Source organism: Chlorocebus sabaeus, chromosome 4 (genome assembly GCF_047675955.1).
Source record: "Chlorocebus sabaeus isolate Y175 chromosome 4, mChlSab1.0.hap1, whole genome shotgun sequence".
Taxonomy (NCBI): Eukaryota; Metazoa; Chordata; class Mammalia; order Primates; family Cercopithecidae; genus Chlorocebus; species Chlorocebus sabaeus.
In genome coordinates, this window is record NC_132907.1 from 27,256,611 (window position 1) to 27,271,545 (window position 14,935).

A 14,935-nucleotide genomic window follows, 5' to 3' on the forward strand; every position below is an offset into this window, starting at 1 on the left:
TGTTGGAAGTTCTGGCTAGGGCAATCAGGCAAGAGAAATAAATAAAGGATATTCAGTTAGGAAAAGAAGAAGTCAAATTGTCCCTGTTTGCAGATGACATGATTATATATTTAGAAAACCCCATTGTCTCAGCCCAAAATCTCCTTAAGCTGATAAGAAACTTCAGCAAAATCTCAGGATACAAAATTAACGTGCAAAAATCACAAGCATTCTTATACACCAAGAACAGACAAACAGAGAGCCAAATCATGAATGAACTTCCATTCACAATTGCTTCAAAGAGAATAAAATACCTAGGAATCCAACTTACAAGGGATGTAAAGGACCTCTTCAAGGAGAACTACAAACCACTGCTCAGTAAAATAAAAGAGGTCATAAACAAATGGAAGAACATACCATGCTCATGGATAGGAAGAATCAATATCATGGAAATGGCCATACTGCCCAAGGTAATTTATAGATTCAATGCCATCCCCATTAAGCTACCAATGACTTTCTTCACAGAATTGGAAAAAACTGCTTTACAGTTCATATGGAACCAAAAAAGAGCCTGCATCTCCAAGACAATCCTAAGTCAAAAGAACAAAGCTGGAGGCATCACACTACCTGACTTCAAACTATACTACAAGGCTACAGTAACCAAAACAGCATGGTACTGGTACCAAAACAGAGATATAGACCAATGGAATAGAACAGAGTCCTCAGAAATAATACCACATATCTACAGCCATCTGATCTTTGACAAACCTGACAAAAACAAGAAATGGGGAAAGGATTCCCTATTTAATAAATGGTGCTGGGAAAATTGGCTAGCCATAAGTAGAAAGCTGAAACTGGATCCCTTCCTTACTCCTTATACGAAAATTAATTCAAGATGGATTAGAGACTTAAATGTTAGACATAATACCGTAAAAACCCTAGAAGGAAATCTAGGTAATACCATTCAGGACATAGGCATGGGCAAGGACCTCATGTCTAAAACACCAAAAGCAATGGTAACAAAAGCCAAAATTGACAAATGAGATCTAATTAAACGAAAGAGCTTCTGTACAGCAAAAGAAACTACCATCAGAGTGAACAGGCAACCTACAGAATGGGAGAAAATTTTTGCAATCTACTCATCAGACAAAGGGCTAATATCCAGAACCTACAAAGAACTCAAACAAATTTACAAGAAAAAAACAAACAACCCCATCAAAAAGTGGGCAAAGGATATGTACAGACATTTCTCAAAAGAGGACATTCATACAGCCAACAGACACATGAAAAAATGCTCATTATCACTAGCCATCAGAGAAATGCAAATCAAAACCAAAATGAGATACCATCTCACACCAGTTACAATGGCAATCATTAAAAAGTCAGGAAACAACAGGTGCTGGAGAGGATGTGGAGAAACAGGAACACTTTTACACTGCTGGTGGGATTGTAAACTAGTTCAACCATTAGGGAAAACAGTATGGCGATTCCTCAAGGATCTAGAACTGGAAGTACCATATGACCCAGCCATCCCATTACTGGGCATATACCCAAAGGATTATAAATCATGCTGCTATAAAGACACATGCACATGTATGTTTATTGTGGCACTATTCACAATAGCAAAAACTTGGAATCAACCCAAATGTCCATCAGTGACAGACTGGATTAAGAAAATGTGGCACATAGACACCATGGAATACTATGCAGCCATAAAAAAGGATGAGTTTGTGTCCTTTGTAGGGACATGGATGCAGCTGGAAACCATCATTCTTAGCAAACTATCGCAAGAACAGAAAACCAAACACCTCATGTTCTCACTCATAGGTAGGAACTGAACAATGAGATCACTTGGACTCAGGAAGGGGAACATCATACACCAGGGCCTATCATGGGGAGGGGGGAGGGGGGAGGGATTGCATTGGGAGTTATACCTGATGTAAATGACGAGTTGATGGGTGCTGACAAGTTGATGGGTGCAGCACACCAACATGGCACAAGTATACATATGTAACAAACCTGCACATTATGCACGTGTACCCTAGAACTTAAAGTATAATAAAAAATATATATATATACCCAGTTAAATTTGATTTTCAGATAAATACTCTTTTGCATAAGTGTGCAATATTTGGGAAATACGTAGACTAAAAATTATTTGTTGCTTATCTGAAATTCAAATTTAACTAGGCATCCTGTATTTAATTCTTGGCACATACTTATACTAAAAATTGGTTTGTTGTTTTACAGAAAGTCAAATTTAATTTAGCAATCTGTATTTTTATTTGCTAAACATGGGAATCCTAGTTAGAAATCAGGGTTCTACTGCTAAAAAGAAAAGTGGAGGGTGAATGATACTGGCGGGTAGGCAAACAATGGTCTTTGATAGAGCTACTTAAAAGGACCTGAAGCAATTAAATGTTATCCAGTTTGTGAAATGAAAAAATGGACTTTGAGATAGGGACTAGGGAAACTGGGAATAACCAGACCTTCTGAGATCACCTTTACTACCGAATCTTTACTAATAAAGTGTATGAGTGGGAACATCCTGTAAAATACTTAGCCTCTCAAATCTGGTATTCATTAATGAAGCTGTAGAACTCTTTGCATGTTTCTGCATACACAATAGGAAGACACTGACCACACACACACACACACACACACACACACACACACAAAGACCTTTATAAGTCACCATCACAGTACTGTAAGTAAAAAGACACAAACTCTTGCTTATACTGGGTCAGAATTTCTGCTTTGAATCTGACACAGTGTGACCATGTTTCTTTCTGAATGATTCCTTTTTACCTGTCACAAATTTTGAATGTTAATGCTGACTTACCATTTATTTAATTTATTTAGTTTACTTTGGAATATGAAGGAAGCCCCCAGAGACTACTGTTTTTATTTTTGGCTTAGCCCGAGCCTCTCAAATACAGAAGCACCTTTCTGTCAGATCGTCAGGTCACCTCTGCATGGACCAGCCTTTGTTCCTGAACGGGCCTTTAGACATGTGACTCACAGCAGAAAAAGAACACTTTGACTTTCTATTTACATTTCATTTGGCGGAAAGCGGCAAGCTACACTTTGAAGGTAAAGCTACAGTATCCAAACTTCCCTGTCTTGACATCCTGACTCATCCATTGGGCACAAAAATCATACATAATGAAGATGCATTTAACGCACTTACTTGTTTGTCTGTCTCACATTTTTGCTCTTACATCTTCTTTCCAGAATATCCATGACTCTGACTTCAACAAGAAAATTTTGTAGCAAGTTTTCAAATTATAACATTTTTCTTGCAAAAGGTAAAGAACGACTGGCTTATTTGGGATTATTACTTTTCTTATCCCTTTGGATTTTGAAACTACTGGGTGATTCATAATTCATTTCTAGGCACGGATACTATTCTTCTGGTTGCCTCTAAGTCATGATAAGAAAAAAAATATCCGAGGGCAAAACAAGAAGCAACATATTTGTGGCTCAAGCTAGATGAATGGAAAAGAACAGAACACTCAGTGGATTAAATAGGATACTGCAAAGCAAGGCTTAGTGATTGAATGGTCGCCCAGTTTATATTAAAGGACTTATTTCCATTTACAAAACGATTCCCTTTGTATGGTTCCAGGATTAATGTACTGGGCATCTTCCCAGCTCTAAGCATTTATTTAAAAAAGCTTTCCATGTCAGGAAAATTCAGGTCCTGTAGTGATAAATTTAATGATGAGATGTATAACTTGAAGATCTGGTTAATTTCAGGTGTTGAACACCCTCCAACCATTTTTCACCAGAATGGGAGGGATTCATCCAGTGCCATAACTCAATTCCAGTTGTGTTATCACCTCCAATCAAATGAAAATGTCCTTGAAGCTGAGGATATGCATTCCTGAACGTGCTTACACTCAACATATGGCTCTATGAGGCAAAACTTTAAGATGAAAGCAAAGGAAATCAGACAGTTGCCCAGAAATTTCTGAATATTAGCAATATATCTGGATGAGTGACTGAATTTTTCACTTTTCATCCACCTCTGTGTATAACTACCCAAAGTGTTGAAATTTCTTGGTGGGTACTCTGACTTGGCAATAACAAGCAAAATAAGCTTCCTAACATCATGGCTTGCAGTACTGTGAATACTATTATTAACATGTATGCATTTTTAAACATTCCTGCTCCGGTGCTCTGGAGCACACTCCAGTACCATTACTTGCTTTCCATGCAAGCTCTGATATGGATCATAGCTGCCTCTCAGTCTTAGCACTGAACCTGACATATGGTTGGCACTCAATATGAGTCTGGTGAATAAAATGAAACAACTCACAATGCAGTGGCAACTTAACCACGATAGCTGTTGCACTCAGAAGAAATGTTTCAAAAGCTAAGCCAAGAAAGATTTTTTTTTTTTTAAATGCAGCTCTGAGGAAAAGCAGCTAATACAAATATGAAAAATAAAATATGAAGCCAATAAATCAACAATGGACTACCTTCACATACTTGGTTAATATCTCATTGAACTTGGGCTTGATTTGGAGGACAGTAGTGTAACTTCCACAAACACAAAGATTCACAAAGCAATTAAGAACCGTTCAAAGACCAACATTAATTAAAAAGACATTTCTTTACAATTTCATATAAAGAACATTAAAGGGGAGTCCACTCCTCAGTCCACAGCAATGTTGACATCTTTCCCTCCTCTCCATTTCCTTCACATATCCCAGCAGTCAGATCCTCTCTGTTATCTCCTTACCCCCAACTCCCAAAACAATACTTTTCTTCCTCCCCTACCCCTCAGGGCTTTCTACCCTCCTTTCTTTCCTCCACAGGATTTCTCTTAGCCCTTTATTATGTAGATAAACTTAGCTTCTCTCCACTATAAATTATCTATTCCCTTCAGGAAGGGTGTAGAGAAGAGGAATTGGTTAGAAATTGTGGAATCATCTTTGGGATGCTAGAGGAGTGGCCAAGTCTGTCTGCATTTCCAGATTAATCATTTTTGTCCCAGTGCAGTAATATTTTTGGTAAGCCATTCAACAAGAATCAGACTTTGGTATGTAAAGAAAATCAGATCCCATAAAGTGTGCAGTATTCATAAACACAATTACTTTTATAGCCATCAGGGACATTTCGAGGCACAGTAAAGCTCACTCTTATAGATGACTTATCTGGTGTAGTATGGTGACTAGGCAGATACATAGGATCATAAACTTTTTACTATGCAGAATTGGTAAAAGGTGTGTTGCAGAACATAGCATCCTTGAACTGAACAATTTTCAGACTAAAGTATGTCATGCTTTAGACAGCAGCACTTCACTAGTGGAGGGTCGATAAGCAGTCTAGCTTTATGACAACTGGAAGTACTCAGGCAGTAGCACTCAGGCAGGTGTTCAAAACTAAACTAGGTATTTCACATTGATTCTCTGGTAGCAGCACATGTAGAATGACCATTTCTAAGGAAGGTTCTCAAGGGAACTTTTACATCACTTAGTGGCATTGGTTTGACATATTGTTTTCTAAGATCTTTTCCAGCTCTGATTAAACAATTTCACAAAATTATCTTGACTATAAGTGGCAGAAATATATTGCTTATTAAGTACATATGATGTCTAGAAATTGATTGGTTAGTGTCCATATTGTGAAAACCTGATTAATTCCAGGAAGATAAAATAATACAATAAAGATAAACACATGAAAACCAGAACATTACATATTCTGACTGGGATTTCAAATATTGTTGATTGTATTTGAAGAGTTCTGAGGCTTTAAAAAACAGCAGCATATATGAGAGTTTAGCTGAAGTAATATTTCTAGTACAGTCTCTTCCTGACTCTTCTGATGCTGCCTTAAAAAAAATTTTTTTTTTTAATTAAAAATAGAGACAGGCAGAATTTTGCTGTGTTGCCCAGGCTGGTTGCGAACTATGGGGCTCAAGTGATCCTCCCATGTGGGCCTCCGAAAGTGCTGGGATTATAGGTGTGAGTCACCATGCATGGCTTTCTAATGCCTCCTTAATTGCATTCCCCACCCCCCATCACGGCCATCCTATCTCTGTAGAAATGGTTTCCATCTAACATATGTTTACTTTCAAGTTGCAAGTGCATCCTCATGAACACCAGAATCCTCTCGACCTTACTTTTTAATTCTAGCCACTGCTGCTGTGGGTGGTCTGTGCCCTGCAGGCTTTGCTCAGATCAGCACAGCTAGAACAGGTCAGCAGCACACTCCCCTTCCTCTCCCTCCGCCAGCTTTTTGTCTCTGCCCCAGTGAGATACCTCTTGCTTCCTCCCTTGGACTTTTCCATTCCACAAAAGTGTTGGACAATCACTCACATTTACTTTTAGAAATGTGAGGGCCATAATACTCGAGAGGCCATCTTCTGGCACTAGGAGGTGGGAGCCATTGTGGACATGCTTTCCTGTTTGCCCTCAGGTGACCAGAAGGCCCCAGTAGAATAAACCACCAGTTGCCTGTAGCAGAGGCCAACTCTACAACATGCTTTTGAAACGGTTTTCCCTCCTTTCATGTTTTACACTCCTGCCATGTACTCCTGTTCTGAAGGATCGTATTCCCAAATAAACTATGGGCACACGAGTGTGTCTCAATATTTGGGGATGCACAGGCCAAAACATGCATATGTCATACTGTTGGGAATCTTCTTATCACTTTGTAAGAAAGAGTTACATAAAAATTGTTCCTATGCTTCTTTGTTTTTTGATTACTAGAAACTTATGCCTTGGAGAGGGAACCTACAATTCATACTATCCAATAGGCAACCACTAGATGCACGCGTATAGTGAGCACCTAAAATGCAGCTAGTATGAACTGAGATGTACTGTAAGTACAAAATACATACCAGTATTCAAGACTTAATACAAAAAAGTGATAATTTTTATATAGGTTTCATGTTGAAATAATATTTTTCATATATTGGGTTAAATAAAATATATTATTAAAATGAATTTTGCCATTTTTAACACTTATAATGTGGCTATTAGACAATTTAGTATTACATGGGTGGCTCACATTATATCCTTATTGGCTGCTTCTACCATAGATGAAAAGAGACTTCAAAGACATATCAGTCAACTGCAAAGCACTTACTTTACTTGAAATAAAATTCATGTAAAAATTATAAGACAATGAGGAAAATGTGAAAACTGCCTGGATATTTGATGTGAGGAATTACTGTTAACTCATGTTTTAACTGTGATAATGGTCTCAGGTTTGCTTTTTTTTTTAAAGGTTTATTATCTTTTAGAGATACACACCAAAATATCTAAGAATGAAATGATGTACTGTTATAGTTTGCTTCAAAAGAAAGTTGGTAAGCATATAAATGAAATAAAAGTGGCTTTTAGTTGATAACTGGTGAAGTTAGATAATGGTATGGCGAGTTTATTTTCTTATTGTCTCTACCTTTGTATGTATTTGAAATTTTCTACAAGAAGAAATAATTTATCAAAAGAAATAAACTTTTGCCAATGGCTAGTGATAAAAAGACACTGGCCTATGGGCTGTGTGTGCAATTATATATATATATATATATCTCACTGTATATTCCACTTCCCAGAATTCTTTCCTTCTCGGCCTCTTAGCAAGAGGATGATACTTGCAATTGTATTATGGTGGGTGTGCACAAAACCCTAGGTAGGACTTCTCATTGCCTGGAGGAGTTAACCTGGTTATGTGAATAACTTTATGTGCGTTCAATTTCAAAATGATCTCTGTGCCAACCAGAGAAGGATATTTTAGGAGCTCCTTCTATATTATTATTGTATAAAAATGTAAATAATATATAAAAATATATATACTATATTGTTACATATAGTATATATAACATATAATGCAAATACATTATTGTAACAAAGAATATATCATGCTTTTACATTAATTTAATTATATTTATAATTTATGTATATAAATATGCAATTTAATGCATAAATATATTTAAAAAATACATAACAAATATAAATACATTATATATAACTATATACTTATAAAAGGAGCTTCCTTTCATATTATGCCTTGTTATCTATTCTCTGAAGATCATTTTCGTTGCAATGTTTCAAAAATGTACACAGTCATTTTTCTTCTTGTTATAAGTGTTAGAATTTGATGTTTGATCTTATAAGTTTCTCACTGAGTTAACAGTCATATTGCCTTAGTCCTGAGACAGAGCAAGATTTAATTTAACCATGAACAAACAAGAGGTTTTGGGTTCTACAGGCAAGAACGCTTATAAAACATGTCTGAACTCCTGGTCCTCCAGTCGATGGCTACATTGTGGCCCATTTTTTATCTTCCCGTAGAATAACATGCAGGAGTAACGAGTGGATTTGGGAGTGGTTAGGGTGGTAGCGACAGAGTGTTTTTCTTGTTGAGCCATGTTTCAGGCTAAAATAACCAGTGAAGCTTGTTCATATAGAGCATTTTTCATCTGCCTTCTGTCTCTAATTGATGAAGTACACATAACCTCAATGTGTCCCAGGCTTGGAGGCAGGACTCCACCAGTCTCTCCATGCTGGGACAGATTGAACAGACCTTTCTTAGGCTGTGTTGTGCATGTTCAATCCATCCAGAGTAGCTCCATTTAGATAAAATAAATAACCCATGGCTTAAAAGCTCTCATTCAGAACACTCTACCTTCTTTGGGGCTTCTCAAAATAAAGAACATTTTCTGGTTTAAAACCTATTAGTTTGAGTACTCCTCTAAGGATTTAAATCCCAGCACCCAGTATACGTAATACTCGGCATGTAGAAGATGCTCAGTAAATGTTTATGAATATTATAAATCTGGGTTAAGAATGATCCATGTTGCTTGTCTAATGGGTTATTGATCTCACATCTTCTACAGTAGAAAGATATAATGTCTCTACTTCTACTATAGTACTATTGATTTATAAATTGAGTTGAATTCAAATCTCAAAAGAACTAAAATGTGTTTCCTACATTAAGCTGCCCATGCTCTGGGATTCACCGAATTATCACACATTAATGCAAGAAGGTATCTTAGAGAGTGTTTAGACTAGACGTTTTCAAATGTGTCCTTGAGAACTCCACAACTTCATGTATAGCCCAGGGGACTTCTGAGGGGTTATAGAGGGCGCCTTAATTCAAACTTATATTATGATTCATTTGGGAGGAGAAAAAATAGCGGTTCTCAGCTTTGCAGAGTTTGGAAATCAGTCATCTTGACCAATTGCTTCATTTTATGGAGAAGAAGTAGAATTCTAGAAATATTAGGTGGCAAGCTCAAATTCACAGTGTCAGAGCAAAACAGAGGCTAGACCTCCTGGTGCAGACTGAATGCCCACAGCAGTCTCCTGCAGTCTGCTGTGTTGTTCCATAGTAAAAAGTTACATGACATTTCTCTTTTTGCGGTCACGTTGACCCACGTGCATTTGAATATGTTTGCACATTGCTTAAAGTGATCTTACATTTCCATCATGAGTGTATCTTCCACTTCCTGAAATTGATCATAATGTTCTCAGGGATGGGAGCTGAAGCCTCTATTTTCTTTGTGCCCTATCTCCAACACCCAGTGGAGTTTCAGTAAGTGTTATTCATAGGTTGACTGACTGACTGAACATGGAAGCTAAGATAGAGAGACTTCGGAAAACTTTGGGGTTTAGCCACAGAGGACAAAGGTACGATTTCTAATCTATCAGACAACCTTTTTCTGCTGTGTAATTTGGAGATATGGTTTTGATAAACAACTGTAGGGCTCCATCAGTTTCCTAAAGCTTTAGAAAAATTTCCAGCATTGTGAGTGCTTGGAAAATAGATTGTTATTGTGTTTTGTATATTTTAGAAAAAAAATGAGGATAAGTACTCATAATTTCTCACCCACAGTGGAGAAAATAGATACATGAGAGCTGAGTTGGTGAATTAATATAACAATTAATGCTGACTGTGTCTCAGCTAGGATCAAGTTAACCTCACTTAGGTTTAAATGGCCACTTAGATTGTTACTGTTTTTTTCTGGGGTTTCAAACTTCCACAAAGAAAGGGAGAATAGGGTGGAGTGGCTTTGAGTATGTGCTTTGGAATCAGTCTATTTTTTCAATTTCAGTTTCACCAATTACTAGTCATATAACCTTGAAAAAGTTACATAACCTGGCTAAGGCTCAGTTTCTCCATCTGTAAACTGCAGATAATATTTCCTCAATAGGATTTATATAAAGATTAAGTAGACATTGTATATGAAGTGAGAAGTGCTCATCAGTGGTTGTGAATATTATGATGGTATTCTTAGCAGTCCAGGATGAAAGCAAACTTTTAGATTATTGTTCTGCTATTACTGTTTTTTAGTTTACGAATGAGAGAACCTGAGATGGCAAAATGATGAACTGCCATCTTACTTGTGTTAATTGACATTTTAGTTTGTTACCTATGTGCACTTTATGTATTTAGCAATGTTGCTGCTAGTTATAGTGTTTGAGGTAGCCATGAGGATGTGCCTCTCAGATCTCTCACTGCAGGAGCATAACTGACTGAAGGTCTCAGCTGATGAGCCCTGAAATCCATACTGGAATTGGTGCTGAAGCCATACTTGCCACAGGCTGCTGCCAACCAATGACTGAACCCAGCAGGGATCTCGAGGAGGGCTCATTCCACGGGGGGAAGACTCCTCTGGTGGACAGCTTGAGCTGAATAATTCCCTAGCTGTGTTACTGAACTTCCTTGACCCTGCTCTGCCATTTAAGATTCTCCCACCCAACTTGCCTTCTTCCTTCTGTCCTTCACAAGGGTCAGACCTACAGGAGGATCTGATAAGTCTCATAGCTTCTCCTGGCTCGCTTCCCATGTTCCCTCACAGGGGTTTGCCTTAATAAAATCCATGCATATGTAACCCTGTCTTGATACCTGCTTCTCAGAGGACCCAGACTAACATACTGTGACCAGGCAGAGAGCAGGGCTGAAGCAAGTAACTTTCCTTTTTCAGTAGGCAGTGCACCTTCGATAGCTAATGGTGATGACCAAATTATCCCAGAACCGTAAAGACACCCACAGAGATATGGTTTATTCATCCTGGTGGTCTTCAGATGGTAAACACTTAAAGAGTGCACAACACGTGTCTTCTGCCTTGTTAACACATCTCAGATTTGTTTCATGTTCTTAAGTGGATGAAACTTCTGGTGCTGATAATCAAAGTTGTCAGCTGGTAAATGCTGAGCTGAAGTTAGAAAACAGTTCTGTTAAAAGCAAGTTCTTTGCTGACTGACCAGAGTGAAGAGTACTTAAAAACTGTCATTCTTATTACCATAGTAATAATCATTGAAAAAAATTTTAAACCCTACCTTGGATGAGGGAGTAGAAGACAGAGGAAAAAAATGACATTTGCATGGATTAGATAACTTACTAGTTCATTTAAAGAGGCCTGTGAGGAAGATGTTATTATTTCCTTTCTGCGTGCAAGGAAACTGAGACTCAGAATGGTATCTTGCTCTAGGTCACTGTCTTAGTCTATTTTCCAGATGCTATAACAAGATATCATGAGGTGAGTAGCTTATAAACAACAGAAATTTATCTCTTATACTTCTGAAGGCTGGACAATTCAAGATCAAGGTGCCAGCAGATTTTGTGTCTGGTGAGGGCACACTTTCTGGTTCATAGACGGTGTCTTCTCACTGTGTCCTCACATGGTAAAATGGGTGGCGGGGGTGGGGAGGGTTTCTCTAGGGCATCTTATATAAGGACTCTAAGCCCATTCATGAGGGCTCTGCCCCAGTGACCTAATCAGCTCTCAAAGCCCCCACCTCCTAATACCATCACCTTGGGAAGGAAGACTTCAGCATATGAATTTGGGGGCGGGGAGTGCATAAACAATCACACTATAGCAGTCATATAACAAAAAAAAAAGAAAGAAGAATGAAAGAAAGGAAAGAAAGAAAGAAAGAAAGAAAGAAAGAAAGAAAGAGAAAGAAAGAAAGAAAGAAAGAAAGAAAGAAAGAAAGAAAGAAAGAAAGAAAGAAAGAAAGAAAGAAAGAAAGAAAGAAAGAAAGAAAGTCCCTGAGCACAAGTTTGTCAGATTCAATAATTCAGACAGATGCTTCTGTGTTTATGGAGCTGACTATTGGTTGTTTTCTAGTGTGGACCTAAGAAACTGACCCAGAGATCTCTAACCCATACATGGATTTTCTTCCTCAAATAGAGAATGTGCCTGTTCAAGGCATGATCAGCTGAGCATCGCAGTGATAGTAGGTAAAGAGAGTTGGAGAACGTCTGGAAGAAATGGTGAGGCATACTGGGTTCCCTAAGGGGAAATTGTTTGCTTGCTCTTCATTTCCACAGGGATTTATGATTCGAGAGTGTTTGAATATATTACTCTGTAGATGGTCAGCTTCCATATGTGGCTATGCCTGGGTAGCAGTTACTATTATTCAGACAATTTAGGTCAGCCCATACTTTTTCCTCATTTACTTTAATATTTGACAAGGCAGGTGGTGGTAGATATCAAATAATTATAGGAAAGAATATTGTGTTGTAGGAAGAGCATTTGACCAGAGGTCAGAATTGCTGAGTTCTTGGCTTGACTCCATTGATAATCAGCTGGGAGAGCTTGGATAAGTCTCTTTACTTCAGGCCTAAGTATCTTCAGCAATGAAATGAAAGGGTTGGAATAAATGAATCTCTAAAGACCCTCATAATTTAAATGTCCTATAACTTGATAATCTTGGCCCAGATTGACTGAGGACTCTTGTGATAGTCCTCGAGTCATTGGCAACTTCCCTCTGAGCAGGGCTCATTTGGTTTGAGCACACTTCATACCATTTGTCCTGTCTGGGTCAATCATATGCCTTCTCCTTCAGCCTGGGCCTCAGCCAGGTGTCTCAGTTGTGGTATATTCTAACCAGAGCCAGCACCACCGAGACCTGTTCAAAACTCACCTAGTCCTACATTCAAAGGTGATGAAAATTTCTTTGAGCCACATATTAAACCATAGGAGCCTCTTAGAACATTAGGTTAGGTTCCTTCTGAGTGCACTCTGATAAAGGTATTTTGAATAATCACAATAACAATATTATTATGAATCCCAAATCTTCATTCTGATATGAAGTCACTTTCATAAGTGCCCCCATGAAAACTCAGATATGGCAGGTGGTGTGTGTGTACACGCATGTTTATATACTTTTTTTTAAAGATGCCCAGAACAAAGTTACTCAATATCTCTAGAAGTGGCATTTCTCATTACAGTTCCTGGCAGTACTGTAATGCAAAGAACAGGAAGTTGGAAGCTTCTGAGGTACAATGTTTGCTTCCATTGACCTCTTCTCTTCCTGATATTTGTCTGAGTGACATTTAATGGACAGATGCGATGATTCCAATATCCATACTGGCTTCTTCTTTTCAAATATCTCACACATATGCATCCTACTAAGAACCTTCCTTAGAAACTCCACTAAATCAAAAGTAGAGAAATCTAAAGTAAACTTCAATATTTCATGTAGCATTTTACCCAATAGGGTTTATGTTTGAATGCCTTAGTTAATCACAATAGTTTAAAATTCAGATCCCTTTGAATTTAGATTCTTGGATGGTTCTTCTCCTGCCGCCATTAAATAAGACTGATATGGTTTGGCTGTGTCCCCACCCAAATATCATCTTGAATTGTAGCTCCCATAATTCCCATGTGTCTTGAGAGAGATTTGGTGGGAAGTAATGGAGTAATAGAGGGGATGGGGGGGGGGGGTCTTTCCTGTGCTGTTCTTGTGATACACGAGATCTGGTGGTTTTATAAAGGGGAGTTCCCCTGTACACACTCCCTTGCCAGTTGCCATGTAAGACATGGCTTTGCTCCTCATCCACCTTCTGCCATGATTGTGAGGTCTCCATAGCCATGTGGAACTGTGAGTCAATTAAACCTCTTTTCTTTGTAAATTACCCAATCTCAGGTATGTCTTTATTAGCATCAAGAGAACAGACTAATACAATGACCTAATTTAAAGCTATTTTATGTTCCTGTGTCAGAAGACTCAATATTGTGAAGATATTAGTTTTACCCGAGTTCATCTATGCATCCAGTGCAATTCCAATTAAAATCCTAGTAGGCATTTTTAAGGGTATGGGTTGGGTATGGGTAAAATTGACAAACTAATTCTAAAATACACGAGGAAATACAGAGGACCTACAATAGCCAAACAACCTTGATAAAGGACAAGATTGAAGGGCTAAAGTTACCTGATTTTAAGACTTATTATGAAATGACACCAATCAAGACAATATGGTATTGGCATAATGATAGATAAATAGATTAGTAGAATTAAATGTAGATCCCAGTAATAAAGCCACACATATATGAAAAACTGGTATTATACAAAGGTACAAAGACAATTCAGGGAATTGTTAGTCTTCAGGGGAAAGGTTAGTCTTTAAAATAAATGGCATTGAAACAATTGTATATTCCTATAAAAAATTAAATTTTTATCCATATCTCACACATTATACAAAAATTAACTCAAAATAAATCATAGACCTAATTGTAAGACTTCCATAATGTTTGTAGACTACTGATATGGATTGGCTCTGTGTTCCAATCCAAATCTCATCCGAAATTGTAATCCCCACGTGTCAAGGGAGGGAGGTGATTGGATCATGGGGGCTGTTTCCCTCATGCTGTTCTCGTGATAGTGAGTGAGTTCTCATGAGATCTGACATTTTTATAAGCATCTGGCATTTCCTCTGCTTGCTTCTGTCTCCTGCGGCCATGAGAAATTCCTTGTTTTCTCTTGGCCTTCTGCTATGATTCTGAGTTTCCTGAGGCCTCCCCAGCCATGTGGAACTGTGAGTCAATTAAACCTCTTTCCTTTATAAATTACCCTGTCTCAGGTATTTCTTTATAATAGTGTGAAAGCAGACTAATACAGATACATTAGGAGAAAATTTTTGTGACCTTAGGTTAAGTAAATATCTTTTATATACAGCATAAACATAGCAATCCATAAAAGAACAAATTGTT